The sequence below is a fragment of the Salvelinus sp. IW2-2015 genome, linkage group LG20 (assembly GCF_002910315.2).
Source record: "Salvelinus sp. IW2-2015 linkage group LG20, ASM291031v2, whole genome shotgun sequence".
Taxonomy (NCBI): Eukaryota; Metazoa; Chordata; class Actinopteri; order Salmoniformes; family Salmonidae; genus Salvelinus; species Salvelinus sp. IW2-2015.
Genome location: NC_036860.1, coordinates 12,719,738 through 12,732,628, shown reverse-complemented (window position 1 = coordinate 12,732,628; position 12,891 = coordinate 12,719,738). Strand labels below are relative to the sequence as shown.

Genomic DNA, 12,891 nt, shown 5'->3' with positions numbered 1-12,891 from the left:
CACCAGATACAAACCTAAATCCATGAACATGGGCACCCTCATAGATATTATCCTTACCAACTTGCCCTCCAAATACACCTCTGCTGTTTTCAATCAGGATCTCAGCGATCACTGCCTCATTACCTGCATCCGTTATGGGTCCGTGGTCAAACGACCACCCCTCATCACTGTCAAACGCTCCCTAAAACACTTCTGCGAACAGGCCTTTCTAATCGACCTGGCCCGGGTATCCTGGAAGGATATTGACCTCATCACGTCAGTAGAGGATGCCTGGTTGTTCTTTAAAAGGAATTTCCTCACCATCTTAAATAAGCATGCCCCTTTCAAAAAATATACAACTAAGAACAGATATAGCCCTTGGTTCACTCCAGACCTGACTGCCCTCGACCAGCACAAAAACATCCTGTTGCGTACTGCACTAGCATCGAATAGTCCCCGCAATATGCAACTTTTCAGGGAAGTCAGCAACCAATACACAGTCAGTTAGGAAAGCAAAGGCTAGCTTTTTCAAACAGAAATTTGCATCCTGCAGCTCTAACTCCAAAAAGTTCTTGGACACTAAAGTCCATGGAGAATAAGAGCACCTCCTCCCAGCTGCCCACTGCACTGAGGCTAGGAAACACTGTCACCACCGATAAATCCACGATAATCGAGAATTTCAATAAGCATTTCTCTATGGCTGGCCATGCTTTCCTCCTGGCTACCCCAACCCCGACCAACAGCTCAGCACCCCCCTCAGCTACTTGCCCAAGCCTCCCCAGCTTCTCCTTCACCCAAATCCAGATAGCTGTAGTCTTTGAAAGCCAAGTTAACAAACAGATCACTGACCATTTCGAATCCCACCGTACCTTCTCTGCAATCCGGTTTCCGAGCTGGTCACGGGTGCACCTCAGCCACGCTCAAGGTACTAAACGATATCATAACCACCATCGATAAAAGACAGTACTGTGCAGCTGTCTTTGTCGACCTGGCCAAGGCTTTCGACTCTGTCAATCACCTTATTCTTAAAATCGGCAGACTCAACAGCCTTGGGTTCTCAAATGACTGCCTTGCCTGGTTCACCAACTACATCTCAGATAGAGTTCAGTGTGTCAAATCGGGGGGCTTGTTGTCCGGACCTCTGGCAGTCTCTATGGGGGTACCACAGGGTTCAATTCTCGGGCCGACTCTTTTCTCTGTATATATCAATGATGTCGCTCTTGCTGCAGATGACTCCTTGATACACCTCTACGCAGACTACACCATTCTGTATACATCTGGCCCTTCTTTGGACACTGTGTTAACTAACCTCCAGATGAGCTTCAATGCCATACAGCACTCCTTCCACGGCATCCAACTGCTCTTAAACGCTAGTAAAACTAAATGCATGCTCTTCAACCGATCGCTGCCCGCACCCGCCCGCCTGACTAGCATCACTACTCTGGACGGTTCTGACTTAGAATATGTGGACAACTACAAATACCTAAGTGTCTGGCTGGACTGTAAACTCTCCTTCCAGACTCACATTAAGCATCTCCAATCCAAAATGAAATCTAGAATCGGCTTCCTATTTCGCAACAAAGCCTCCTTTGCTCACGCCGCCAAACATACCCTCGTAAAACTGACTATCCTACCGATCCTCAACTTCGGCGATGTCATTTACAAAATAGCCTCCAACACTCTACTCAGCAAACTGGATGCAGTCTATCACAGTGCCATCCGTTTTGTCACCAAAGCCCCATATACTACCCACCAGTGCGACCTGTATGCTCTCGTCGGCTGGCCCTCGCTACATATTCGTCGCCAGACCCACTGGCTCCAGGTCATCTATAAGTCTTTGCTATTTAATGCTCCTCCTTATCTGAGCTCACTGGTCACTATAACAACACCCAACCGTAGCACGCGCTCCAGCAGGTATATCTCACTGGTCATCCCCAAAGCCAACACCTACTTTGGCTGTCTTTCCTTCCAGTTCTCTGCTGTCTATGACTGGAACGAATTGCAAAAATCGCTGAAGTTGGAGACTTATCTCCCTCACTAACTTTAAGCATCAGCTATCTGAGTAGCTCACCGATCGCTGTAGCTGTACATAGCCCATCCAACTACCATATTGTTTTTATTTACTTTTTTTTGCTCTTTTGCACACCAGTATTTCTACCTGCACATCATCTGCACATCTATCACTCCAGTGTTAATTTGCTAAATTGTTATTACTTCGCTACTATGGCCTATTTATTGCCTTACCTCCTTACTCCATTTGCACACACTGCATATAGATTTTTCTATTGTTATTGACTGTACTTTTGTTTATCCCATGTGTAACTCTGTGTTGTTTTTTTGTCGCACTGCTTTGCTTTCTTGACCAGGTCGCAGTAGTAAATGAGAACTTGTTCTAACTGGTTAACTGGTTAAATAAAAAAATAATTACCATTACAAAGGATCAGAAGTCTAGAGGCTTACTAAATTTTAACCCTCTCATTAAAAAAGCCCAGAAGAAGCTAAATCAATGGCTACAGAGGGACTTATCTTTAAAAGGAAGAGTCCTAATAACCAAGGCTGAAGGTATCTCTAGGCTAACATATGGCGCTTTATCTTTATATCTTGACGGTAAAATAAGCAAGGAGATAGACCAGATGCTTTTCAACTTTCTTTGGAGAAACCGTACCCATTACTTTCGGAAAACTGTTGTAATGAACACTTATGAGTATGGAGGGATGAATTTTCTGGACTTTACTACCTTAATACTTTTAAGATATATTGAATAAAACAATTCCTAAGAAGACCCACTTCTATGTGAAGTGTTATTCCTCATGTCTTCTCTACTTTTGGTGGCCTTAACTTMATGTTGGTTTGCAATTATAATATTGACCAAGTTCCAGTGAAACTCTCTGCTTTTCATCGGCAGGTTTTCTTGTCATGGTCCTTAATTTATAAGGATAATTTTTCTCCACACAGATATATATGGAATAATCGGGATATATTGTATAAAATACTTTTGTTATTAGAATATTGGTTCTGAAATAATATCCTAGTGGTGAGTCAACTTGTAAATGCAGAGTTTTTTTACTTAGTTATGAGGAATTCTTATCACTTTACAAGGTCCCTGTAACACCTACAGATTTTGCAATTGTTTTAGATGCCATTCCCTCAGGTGTTGCTTTATTATTCAGGAACGTGTCAAGACCTGACCCCCAGAACCTAGCTTCCGTTAACCCTGTTGACTCATCAGTAGGAAAGATTTGTTTCTCTTTTGGTTCATTCAACAACAGGGATACAAACCTTGTTTCAGCAGGATGTTGTATCTATACCTTATGTCATGCCTTATTGGAACAGTTTTATTGATAATATCTGTTGAAAAAAGTTTGGATGTTGCCACACACATACCTACTTGGTAACAAAATTAAGTAAGTTTCCTTTAAAATGATTCATAAATATGATCCTGCCAACCACTATATGAAGAGGTTTAAGAAAAACAAACTCAAATTGTACCAGAAACGATGTTGCTATTATAAATTATAGATTTATAATTGAACACATTTATGAAGATTTTATACTATTGTGGAGAGATGTACTGCTTGGATTCTTTACCTACGATAAAATAGTTTCAACTTATTTCTATGTCATTCATTTCATTATTCTTTTGGCCAAATTCCATATTCACAAATGCAAATTTACAAACAAAACACCACATTTTCTTACCTTACAAAAATAAATTGAACTACAAAAAACAAAAAAGCTGTTACACTTAGAATTCTATGTATGTCCCTTAAGGTCCTGACATTGTACCCCCTAGCACAATTGTCCTTTGTATATTATTTATATATACACTTGTGTTCCCCATGTACTTTCTGTATTGATTTGTTGTTAATTAAAAATATATATATAATTTTAAAAAAGGAGGAAGGAATGATWAATTTTTTTCTACTTCATGATTGTTTTTATTGATATTTGTAAGTGCTTTAAAAAGTCACAAGGTACATGAACAATTACAGATCAACAGCATTCAAAATGGTTTTCATTTTATTTACTCATACAGGAATCCATGTTGGCAGCTCTTGTACTCAACCATCTCCTCTGGCTTGAACCACAGGCCAATCTCCTTTTTGGCACTATCAATCAAGGAATGATTTAAATGGACCACCCTTGACTGGAAATTCGTCACTCGTTCATCCCGCGATGATTGTGTTTTCAGCCACCGGTGGCTTGTGGGTGCTTTATATGCGCTACATTCAATTATGAGTGCATGTCTACTTATATTATTATTAATATATACCTACTGTTTGAAAGCTAGCAAATGAATTAGCTAACTAACGTTAGCCTGCCTAGCTGGAACTTCTGAAGGAAAATGTTTTATTTCTACAATTTCCAAAAGATAACCAAACAAACATTTACTTTTTACGTAGTAGTACAATATCTAACTTATTTGCATTCGTTTTTACTTACACTTCTATGTTGACTTCTCCAATGATGTTGTTTAAGTTTTCGCGGACTTTTCTTAGCGGATGTACAATCGTCGCAAATTGAATTATGGGGAGTTTCAGGCCCGGGAGTGAACATAATAGTACACTCGCAAAGCCAACTAAAAACGAAGGCCGAGGGGCTTAAGTTGCAAACTTCCCTTGCTTGGCTAATCATTTGGACCACCCACCAAGATGGCGACAGGGATTCCCCCAAGGGCATAAAGAGAGGGTAAGTGAACGAGGGTGTGTCATAAGTGATTTGATCGTAACCCAAGGTTATCTACCCACGTTCGCATATTGCCAATACATGGACCGTTTATTTCCGGGTTGCATCCGGTTTTTATGGATCAACATCACATAACCACTAGCACTCAGTGCGCACAGGGAGCAGCGACAACGTCATCACATTATCCTAAAACATGGCAGACTTTGGATGAATATAAAATGTCAAAGGTGCAATATGCAGAAATCGCTCTGCCATTTCCTGCTTGCACAATTTCCAATAGTTTGCCTAATTTCAGTTTATGTAATAAAACATGCAGTTTATAGTATCATTGTAACATCTAAACTGCTGTGAAATATATTTTCAATAACCAACATTTATTGTATAGGGTTTTGAAGCTGGTGTACAAAATCGAAAGTAAAAGATGCAAAAATGTAACTCAGGGAAGCATAGAAATAGCCCACATAGAACAGATCTAGCGCTTTTTAGACTTGCTTTCAACGTGTGACAGATCTATAACTTACATTTCGATGTAAATTTGGTCAGGCCTCCAAAAACTTACATATAAATTTAACTTAGACATCTTTACTGACTTTGGCTGTAGGTGGTATCTTATTGGTTATTTGACTTGTTTATGTGGCCGTGTATGGAATTTGTCATTCTGGGCCGGGCGTCAGTTAATCTGCAGTACCGAAGCAAAACTGTAGGAGCAGTCAAAACCGTACTTTTAGACCGGAACCCTGGCCCCTGAGGGCGAAAAGGTACATTTACCTGTTGGAAGTGTTCAACRTATAAATTGAATTTCGGGTTATATTGGAGGGGAACGTTGTTCTAAAACAGCGGTAAGCAACTGAATGTTTATTATTATAGGCCTACGCATGATTATTCTTGGTTGTATAATGTGGGTTTCGGTAATTCAATTACAAACTCACGTCAGGTCCAGCGTTGATCAAATTGTGTGTAGTCAGATATGACAATCACAGTAGCCTACTTTTAGTCGCTGTATTTATTCTGAAAAAAATCTGCGCTTGTTTTGTCATAAGAGTTAAAACAAAGCTTTAACTTCTTAATTGACCTAGGCGTCATTCCGTAAACCTTTCCGATTTTCTTCAAGTACTACCGTACCTTCAGTCTTGTTTTACTGTAACCGTACCTTGTGCCTTTGTTTTATTCCCTCTGTAAAATCAGGTGTAAACAATGTCACGTAGACCTTTTTATGTTTGTTCAAGAAAATGTAAAGTTTAACTATAAGGTTTGGTGTTTTGGTCTAGCACAATGTTCTAAGTTTAACTTGAAAAACTGGATATCTGTCAAATTGTTATTTTGCAACAGTGCGCAGCGCGATCAGATAGTTTATTCACACAAATTATTAGAATACAATTCAGCAACCTGGTGTCAGAGCATTTCGTATTATTCTGTACGTAAATATGAGTACTGCATTTAGTATGTTACATTTCATATGGTATGAATTCATTTGTGTATGCCCATCACCCATTTATATGATTATTTACAAATTACATTTGTATTATATGTTATGAATTTGTTAACATATATATTTTGCAAATTCGGAACATAGTGTATATGTTATGACTTCTAGCTAGGTGGCTAGCTCGCTATCGTTATCTAGGCTAGGGATTAGGGTTATGTTTAAGTTTAGGAGTTAGGTTAAAGGGTAAAGGTAATAGTTAGCTAAAAGAGTTAAGGTTAGGGGAAGTGTTAGCTAACATGCTAAGTAGTTCCAAAGTAGTAAATAGTTGAAAAGTTGCTAAAAGGCTAAAATTGTCCATGATGAGATTCGAACTCGCAACCCTTTTGGTTGCTAGGCATTCACGTTATACCCATCCACCCTGACCAACTCCCCTCTTTTAGTTTTTGACTTATGTAACCATAGCAAATGTAAAATATTACTAAAAGGAGTGTCTCGGATTTCGTTCCAAAATGATACGAAATGCTTTGAGACCAGGCTGAGTTCACACACTCAACTTGCACTCTGCTGGTTGACACATGCCTTTTTGTGGGAGAAACCATCCCATAATAGGCCTAAGGGGGTAGAATCAGTGGAGGCAACTACTGTCAGTAAGCCTATATCACATCTGGCACAGGGTGTCTAGTATAGGTCTCCCGAGTGGCGCAGTGGTTTAAGGCACAGTGGTTTACTGCATCTCAGTGCAAGAGGCATCACTACAGTCCCCGGTTCGAATCCAGGCTGTATCACATCCGGCCGTGATTGGTTGTCCCATAGGGCGGCGCACAATTAGCCCAGCGTTGTCCGGGTTTGGCCGGGGTAGGCTGTCATTGTAAATAATAATTTGTTCTTAACTGACTTGCCTAGTTAAATAAAATAAAAATAGAAAACAGTAGTGCCTACTGCCTACCTCTGTATAGGGGTTTTCAGCAGTTAGCTTCGCCCACAGCTGGCTCTGTGTGAACTGCAATTACGATGCTGTGTTTTAAAGTTTTTTCAATATATATGGCCCTTATCTTTCATATCAGCAAGAAAGAATCTTTCAAAGAAAAAATATGCCTGTTACTGTAACAGATTTGCACAGATCCTTACGATGTGTGTAGTCATTTCCATGTAAAAGTTTATAGAAGCATATAAATTTGGGTGTTAAATGAAAGCTATGAGTCTTTTTTTATTTTTTATATTAAGGCATGTATACATTTTTCAACAATATTCCATTCAATAAATGTGGAATAAGCAAAGGCTTTGATTTATTGTCAGATGAAAAAGGGGTTTAGAAAATATCTACCAGAAAAAAGTCTTAAAAGGTATTAGAAATACCCCTGCCAAGTTATCAACACTTATATTTAGTTCAGGATATTTTTTCTGCCTTCTGTAAGTTTAAGAAACATTGCCTTGTGTCTTGAAATTCCGTTACCAAAAACCCACATATCTTTAAGATATTTAAGATTCCTCATGAGGAGGGAGAATAATGAAAGTTCACAGAAGTAACAAGTAAAGGTAGACCTATCAATTAGTTATAGTTGTTTTACGGATATTCATCTTGATTATGAATTATTACCAAATTGGTAACAGATTTGCAAAAAATCAGTAACGGAAGTTCTGCAATTTAAATGGCTACAATAGGAAATCAAAGTAGTCACAAACCACAATTGGGTCACTGGCTACTGTCCTCCTTTCCGCTGATAACTGTTTTCTTTCTGTCGTCTGGACAAAGCAAGATTAAAAAGTCTGGCCAAATTAACCCTGGCTTTGATTTCAACGTCCACAGACGTCTGAACCGGCCTTCATTTGCCCAAACATTACTCTCGTACGCAGACACTTCTGGCTTAATCGGCCAAGCAATCAGCTCCCACAAATCCTTCCCCTTAACCCCCCCAGTACATTAGCACACCACAAGCACAGAGCCACGCCTTGCACTTGTGTGATTCGCTAAAATTAAGTGATGACAAATACTTTACTCAGTAGGTTACTCGCACTAACACCAACTTTGAGTGGTTGATACCCCAGGCTTATATGCGCTCTGCGCAATAGCCTGGGGACGAGGTTAGCCAAGCATAGACGTCGATGATTGGTTCAGATTTGGTACGGTCCGGATGGAAGTTTGGACAGCACAGTACAGTAAATAAAAGTATAGTTCAGTAGAGTAGACTATAGTTCACTACGGTTAGTTATTAGGATCCCAACTAGTCACTGCACATGCAGCAGCTACTCTTCCTGGGGTCCACATAAAACATACAAATCCATGACAAAGTACAGAACAGTTATAAACGAGAACAACATTGCATGAAATTCTATATATAAAATAAGAGTTGTAAATTGGAACGACACCAAGCGACAACAAAAATACAATTTACACACTATTCCAATATACATAAACATATTCCTATGTACAGTATAGTTAAATTAGAACTTTAGAAAGAGGATAGGCATTGTGATACAATGTTTTTTTAATCTGTTTTCTAAAGCGAAACTTGCTTTTTGCCTGACTAACCTCTGGTGGCAGAGCATTCCATAACTGAGTGACGCATGAATTCTGTTTTTGTTTTGGGTACGGTGAAGAAACCCATAGTGGTGTGTCTGGTGGGGTATGTACAGTACCAGTCAAAAGTTTGGACGCACCTACCAATTCAAGGGTTTTTCTTTATTTTTACTATTTTCTACATTGTAGAATAATAGTAAAGACACAAACTATAAAATAACACATGTAGTAACCAAAAATGTGTTAAACAAATCAAAATATATTTTATATTCTTCAAAGTAGCCACGCTTTGCCTTGATGACAGCTTTGCACACTCTTGGCATTCTCTCAACTCTGACAATTAATCTAAATGGTTGTAAAGTCGTCTCAAATAAAACTGTGAAGGACCTCGGCGTTACTCTGGACACTGATCTCTCTTTTGACGAACATATCAAGACTGTTTCAAAGACAGCTTTTTTCCATCTACGTAACATTGCAAAAATCAGAAACTTTCTGTCCAAAAATGATGCAGAAAAATGTATCCATGCTTTTGTTACTTCTAGGTTAGACTACTACAATGCTCTACTTTCCGGCTACCCGGATTAAGCACTAAATAAACTTCAGTTAGTGCTAAATACGGCTGCTACGGCTGCTACAATCCTGACTAGAACCAAAACATTTGATCATATTACTCCAGTGCTAGCCTCCCTACACTGGCTTCCTGTTAAGGCAAGGGCTGATTTCAAGGTTTTCCTGCTAACCTACAAAGCATTACATGGGCTTGCTCCTACCTATCTTTCCGATTTGGTCCTGCCGTACATACCTACACGTACGCTACGGTCACAGAACGCAGGCCTCCTAATTGTCCCTAGAATTTCTAAGCAAACAGCTGGAGGCCGAGCTTTCTCCTAGAGAGCTCCATTTTTATGGAATGGTCTGCCTACCCATGTGAGAGACGCAGACTCGGTCTCAACCTTTAAGTCTTTACTGAAGACTCATCTCTTCAGTGGGTCATATGATTGAGTGTAGTCTGGCCCAGGAGTGTGAAGGTGAACGGAAAGGCTCTGGAGCAGGGGTGTCAAACTCATTTCGCATCGTGGGCCACATACGGCCTAGGGAGATGTCAAGTGGGCCGGACCATTAAAATTATACCATACTCTGCTATAAATAACCAAAATATCATGTCTTTCCTTTGTTTTGGTGTAAAGAAGCACAAGAACATTAGGAAAATATTGAAATTTAATGAACTATCCTTTTACAAAACATTTCATGAAACACCTCATATTTCCTTAGACAAATGTGCAATTTACTTTTTTTGTGCAATAAAGCTTGTCGCTTCTCGGGACATACAAGTTCAGCCGCCTTCATCATGCATCGTTTAACAAAGTCACCGTCGGAATACGGCTTCGATGCTAATGCTATTTCGCTAGCAATTAGGTAGCTGGCTTTTACCGCTGCTTCACTGACTTCTCGGCTCTGGATGAAAGTTGACTGCTGTTTCCTCAGACCCGCCAGCAATTCGTTAATCTTATCTCTTCTCAGTTGTCCTTGCAAGCCGTCATATATTTTCGCTGTGATGAGTCTCGTAGTGGCGTCGAATATTATTTCCTTCAATACCGAAACTTGTTGCAAACACACCAAGCACGAAGGTTTTCCGTGCATCTCTGTAAATAAATAGGACGTGGTCCATTTTTCTTTGAAAATTCTACACTCCTTATCTACTTTTCTCCGTTTGGATAACGACATTTTGGCTAATGAGGGTGTAGCGGAGAGGTAGAGACCAAGGTATTAACAACGTCGTAACAAGCAGCAGATGGCGCATTGATACCGTCTGCTGTTTTCAGTCTGTCTCAGTGATGCAGCTTGTTTCTACTCTGATGGAAAGAGTGCGCCCCTTAGCGGATAATCCATGAATTGCAGCGAATTAAAAATATTAATTCCATGTCTTTTATGCATTTTTTCCACTTTCAAATTATCCTGCGGGCCTGATCGAACCTCCTTGGGGGCCGGTTCCGGCCCGCGGGCCGTATGTTTGACACCCCTGCTCTGGAGCAACGAAACGCCCTTGCTGTCTCTGCCTGGCCGGTTCCCCTGTCTCCACTGGATTCTCTGCCTCTAACCCTATTACAGGGGCTGAGTCACTGGCTTACTGGTGCTCTTTCATGCTGTCCCTAGGAGGGGTGCGTCACTTGAGTGGGTTGAGTCACTGACGTGATCTTCCTGTCTGGGTTGGCGCCCCCCTTGGGCTATACTCGGTCTCAGGATGGTAAGTTGGTGGTTGAAGTTTTCCCTCTAGTGGTGTGGGGGCTGTGCTTTGACAAAGTGGGTGGGGTTATATCCTTCCTGTTTGGCCCTGTCTGGGGGTATCATCGGATGGGGCCACAGTGTCTCCTGACCCCTCCTGTCTCAGCCTCCAGTATTTATGCTGCAGTAGTTTGTGTCGGGGGGCTAGGGTCAGTTTGTTATATCTGGAGTACTTTTCCTGTCTTATCCGGTGTCCTGTGTGAATTTAAGTATGATCTCTCTAATTCTCTCTGGTCTCTCTCTCTCGGCGGACCTGAGCCCTAGGACCACCTCAGGACTACCTGGCATGATGACTCCTTGCTGTCCCCAGTCCACCTGGCCGTGCTGCTGCTCCAGTTTCAACTGTTCTGCCTGCGGCTATTGAACCCTGACCTGTCACCGGACGTGCTACCTGTTCCAGACCTGCTGTTTTCAACTCTCTAGAGACAGCAGGAGCGGTAGAGATACTCTTAATGATCGGCTGTGAAAAGCCAACTGAACATTAACTCTGAGGTGCTGACTTGCTGCACCCTCGACAACTACTGTGATTATTATTATTTGCCCATGCTGGTCATTTATGAACATTTGAACATCTTGGCCATGTTCTGTTATAATCTCCACCCGGCACAGCCAGAAGAGGACTGGCCACCCCTCATAGCCTGATTCCTCTCTAGGTTTTGGCCTTTCTAGGGAGTTTTTCCTAGCCACCGTGCTTCTACACCTGCATTGGATGCTGTTTGGGGTTTTAGGCTGGGTTTCTGTACAGCACTTTGAGATATCAGCTGATGTAAGAAGGGCTTATAAAATACATTTGATTTGATTTTATATAAAAATCTATGAAATAACACATATGGAATCATGTAGTAACCAAAAAAGTGTTAAACAAATCAAAATATATTTTATATTTGAAATTCTTCAAGGTACCACCTTTTGCCTTGATGCAGCTTTGCACACTCTTGGCATTCTCCCAACCAGCTTCATGAGGTAGTCACCTGGAATGCATTTCAATTAACAGGTGTGCCTTGTTAAAAGTTAATTTGTGGAATTTCTTTCCTTAATACGTTTGAGCCAATCAGTTGTGTTGTGACAAGGTGGGGGGGGGGGGGGGGGTATATAGAAGATAGCCCTATTTGGTAAAAGACTAAGTCCATATTATGGCAAGAACAGCTCAAATAAGCAAAGACTAACAGTCCTACATTACTTTAATACATGAATGTCAGTCCGGAAAATTCAAGAACTTTGAAAGTTTCTTCAAGTGCAGTCGCATAAACCATCAAGCGCTATGATGAATCTGGCTCTCATGAGGACCGCCACAGGAAAGGAAGACCCAGAGTTACCTCTGCTACAGAGGGTAAGTTCATTAGAGTTACCAGCCTCAATAATTGCAGCCCAAATAAATGCTTCACTAAGTTCAGTAACAGACGCATCTCAACATTAACTGTTCAGAGGAGACTGTGTAAATCAGGCCTCAAATTGCTGCAAAGAAACCACTATTAAGGATACCAATAATAAGAAGAGACTTGCTTGGGCCAAGAAACACGAGCAATGGACATTAGACTGGTGGAAATTCTGTCCTTTGGTCTGATGAGTCCAAATTTTAGATTTTTGGTTCCAACCGCCGTGTCTTTGTGAGACACAGAGTAGGTGAACGGATGACCTCTGCATGTGTGGTTCCCACCGTGAAGCATGGAGGAGGAGGTGTGATGGTGCTTTGCTGGTGACACGGTCTGTGACATATTTAGAATTCAAGGCACACTTAACCAGCATGGCTACCACAGCATTCTGCAGCGATTCGCCATCCCATCTGGTTTGGGCTTAGTGGGACTATCATTTGTTTTTCAACAGAACAATGACCCAACACACCTCCAGGCTGTGTAAGGGCTATTTGATCAAGAAAGCGAGTGATGGAGTGCTGCATCAGATGACTGGCCTCAACCCAATTGAAGGAAAAGCAGCCAACAAGTGCTCAGCATATGTGGGAGCTCTTTCAAGACTGTTGGAATAGCATTCCAAGTGAGCG

General features: G+C 41.0%; 1 protein-coding gene across 6 annotated transcripts in view; it reads left to right on the top strand.

The window, feature by feature from the left end:
* The first annotated feature begins 4,278 nt into the window (after positions 1-4,278).
* The window catches only part of LOC111980641 (lysophosphatidic acid receptor 1-A), a 21,605-nt gene continuing 12,992 nt past the window's right edge, over positions 4,279-12,891 (top strand). For 2 of the 6 annotated variants that reach the window (XM_070449210.1, XM_070449209.1), the window contains exon 1: positions 4,279-4,668. The gene's annotated coding sequence lies outside the window, so the exon portion shown is untranslated. Of the gene's footprint in view, positions 4,669-5,043; positions 5,505-12,891 lie in introns of those variants that run through there. The other 4 variants (XM_070449208.1, XM_070449207.1, XM_070449211.1 and 1 more) reach the window with 3 other exon arrangements.